The sequence below is a fragment of the Arachis ipaensis genome, chromosome B02 (assembly GCF_000816755.2).
Source record: "Arachis ipaensis cultivar K30076 chromosome B02, Araip1.1, whole genome shotgun sequence".
NCBI classification, from domain to species: domain Eukaryota; kingdom Viridiplantae; phylum Streptophyta; class Magnoliopsida; order Fabales; family Fabaceae; genus Arachis; species Arachis ipaensis.
The window spans coordinates 7,575,925-7,579,638 of record NC_029786.2 but is presented as its reverse complement, the minus strand read 5'-3'; positions in this window follow the sequence as shown (position 1 = coordinate 7,579,638).

The window sequence follows — 3,714 nt, the reverse complement described above, 5'->3', positions numbered from 1 at the left end:
TTTATACTTTTATTCTAAATAAATTAATTTTTTTATTATTTTACACTTAAAGTAATATAATTTTTTTATAGATAAATAAATTTTATACTTTCATTCTAAATAATGTAATTTTACTTTCATTACTTAATCACATTACTTATAATTTTTTTTATAATTTTACACTTTCATTCTAATCATTACATTATTTATTTAGAATGAAAATGTAAAATTATAAAAAAATAAATTTATTTAGAATGAAAGTAATGTGATTAAGTGTAATTTACTTAGATGTGATTAAAAAATAATTGAATACTATGTATAGTAAAAAATTGATATTATTTAAAAATAAAATTAAAATTTATTTCTATGTATCTTTTTGTCCCCAACGTTTTCGTCCTATTTAAGTTCCTAACGTTTCAAAATGGTCTCAATTTTGTTCCGCCGTCAATTCTGTTAACGGATCCCTAACGGCAGGAGAACATTAAGTTAATTTTGAAACGTTAAGGACTTAAATAGGACGATTGAAACATTAGGGATAACATTCGGACTTACCCCAAACGTTAGGGACAAAAATGATACTTTACTCTTTTTTATATTATGACACACATAACAATATTTATAGTAGTGTAGTACCTATTTTGGATATACAGATCTAAAATAAAGTTAGAAATTATACAAAGATGAACTTAGACGATTTGATAAGATGGATTGGAAATTCGTCGTCTCGATCAATGGCGTGATTAGACTTTAGGAGCAGTGGAGTTAATACTTACAAAGACACTTCAACGACCAAATCAGAGAGTTAATGAGGTGGGGTTTGAGTGTTAGGGTGAGTTATCTTATCTTGTAGGGAGGGCCCATCTCATAGGATTTAAAAGGTAGTTAAGCATGGAGATTTTTTCGAATGGTTAAGATAATGGGGGGTGCTTGGTCCGGGCCACATTTAGGCCTGTTAGGGTTCTGCATGCCTGGACCGAAACAGTTGCCCCTCGGAGTGAGAGAACATGCTTGCTTGATCTCGTCGCTAGTGTTGGTGAGGTCAGGTTCCCACAAACTCGGTGGGTCGTGAATCCATGGTTAGAGTGCAAGGTTGCATATGTCCGTTACGCTTCTCGATAATGAGACTTGTTTGTTTGCGTTTTTCGAGGCGTCATAATAATGTGTAGTAGGAGAAAGAAGGGTTTTTGGTATTTTTTCATTTTAGCCCCTCGTCCCTCTATATTTTTTTTTTGGAATGTTAGAGTTTTATTTTTCTTTTTTAATAACTACCTTCTTCATTTCTTCTTTGTTTTCTTTTCATGTGTCTCTCTTCTCAAAAGTCCTCACTGGTTCCTGGTGCTATACTTCTGGTTGACCATCATTACTGTCGACGGCTTACAGTGCAACATTCCCCTGCGCCTGTGCTGTTTGATGCTCTTCCTTCTTTCATTTTTTTAGAACAGATTAGTGTTTTTTCCCGCTTATTTATGCTTTGTGTCTTGTTATTTTGTTTTGCTTTTATATTCCCTTAGCTTTGGGGTTTCTTCTATGCTATGGTAGTAACCAGATGGGGGTTACCACTATTTTAACATGGTTTATAATTGGGTATATTTGTCGTGGGATTGTCTTAGGATTTTATGCTTTTTGTGTTTCTAGGTAATGAGTTTATGGTGGTGCCCCCTTTGGATATAGGTATGGTGCGACAGATGGCGGTTTAGAAAAATTCGGATCCCATCTTTCTAGTTGGGGGTGACCCGGACCGTTACCAGACTTCTGACGTGTCGGGTACGCCCTCTAAATTGGGTGACAATGACCTCCAGAAGCTTCGGGAGGATGGTTTATATGTGGAGGTGGTGAGGCGAAGCGGCAGCATGAGCTTTTGCTTGCCGACAAAAATGAGAGAGTGTGTTACCTCAATCTAGATTCTCTTCGAATTTCCAATTGGATGTGCGTGCACAAGCCATTGTTCACGAAGGTAAGGGTTCGGTTTCCTTTTTTGGAGTTTACCATGCTCTTCTGAATCGGGTTTGTGTGGCACCAAGCTAATTACATCAGAACAGCTAGGCCGCTATTCAGACTTTCGAGCTAGTGTGTACCTTCTTGGAGATCCCTATTTGGGTCGAGGTCTTTCTATTCTTCTTTCTCTGCACCATTCCTTATAAGGAGGGGAAGCTCCAAAATGGATATATCTCTTTCCGAGCTTAACCAAATTGTCAGATCTTTGATTTGTTCGAGAATTCATTTCACGGGTTCAAGGCATAGTATTTCAAGATCTGCCCTGTTCGAGGTCATCGCCCGATTTGGTTGACCCTAGAGGGAGAGCGCCGAATCTCCATTTATTGGAATTTCGGGTCCAGAGCTTCCTATCAGACAAGGATAACCTATGAAGATTTGTCCCTCGAGAACAAGGATATCGTCGATGTTTTGCTGGCAATATTTGGGGACAGGCCATCAAATCCTCGAGATGTCATGGGGAATCTCGAGGCGGGCAGGTCGTATGTTAGTAGGCTCTCTTTTTGAGTTCCTGAGTTTCTACTTTTGATTTCTGACTTCATAACTTATAATTTTTATGTTTCTCCTGTTTTGTAGTTCAGATGGCTGGCGGACAGACGACCTTGGCCAGGTTGAAAGTTGCCTTCCTTTGTGACTAAAAAATGATGGTGATGGGACTTATCTTTCGAATCTTCATGTTGCCTCTCTTTCCAGCTCCCAGACCATGTCTCAAGAGCTTTCTACTCGGCAAACTCATGGGATGACGATCTCCAGGAGATCCCAATTCCTGAGCCTGATAAAAAGCGTAAAAGACCGGTCGAGGAAATTAGCGGGAAGGCGTTGGTAACGGGGTTACTATGTCCTACGTAATGGATTGCTCATTTGATGCGCCCGAGTTTATTGATCAGCATCTGTTGCCCGGGGATTGAGGACTTTTTTAAGGACTGTGATGTTACCGGGCAGGCAAAGTCGGTGTATCGTACTCTCCTTCATTCTGATGCCATTGTCTGTAAGGTAGAGCCGATGCTCTCTCAATCCCTTCTTTTGGATGGCAAGCTTCTCCAGACACAGGTGGATATCGGCCCTCTGAAAGATCAGCTGGAGGCATCTGAGGCCGCTAAGTTAAAGACGGTAAAGGAAGTGGAAATGCTAGCTTGAAGATTTAGTGATTGGCAGACTGGGAGCTCGAGCTCATGAATCAATTGGCTAAGGCGCGAAAGCTGGCTGTCAATGTAGAGTAGGCTGTTGCCACCGCCCACTCTGAGGCCGAAGCTACGAAGGCGAAGGTGGAGGGTCTGAAGAAACAGAATGTCGATCTTCTTGCTGATGCTAAAACTGCAATCTCGGGGATCGAGGAAGCTTTGAAAGCTCAGGTTTAGGTATTGGCTCCGGATGTGGATGTGTATATGTCTGTCATGGGAGCCTTTCAGACCGTAAAGGATGGGCAGATCATGGACCTTGAGTAATTTTGTTTTATTTTGTATAAAAAATTATTAAATTTGTAAGCCATGTGTTCGGTGTATACATTTTGTCTTGATGGCTTTTGGGGCCACTTTGTTATGAACTTTTGGGGCCTCTTGGTGGGATGACTTTTGATTAGTTCACTTTTAATATTTTGGATATCCGTTTTTTGTTGGCCTCAGGGGTGATCGGTCCCTGGGGGTAGCCTCGTTTGTTATTTCCGAGTTTTCATTTTATAGTTTTTGGATTTCACTCATTAGAAGTAATACAAATAAATATATAAAGAAATGAGAAAGTTTTCTT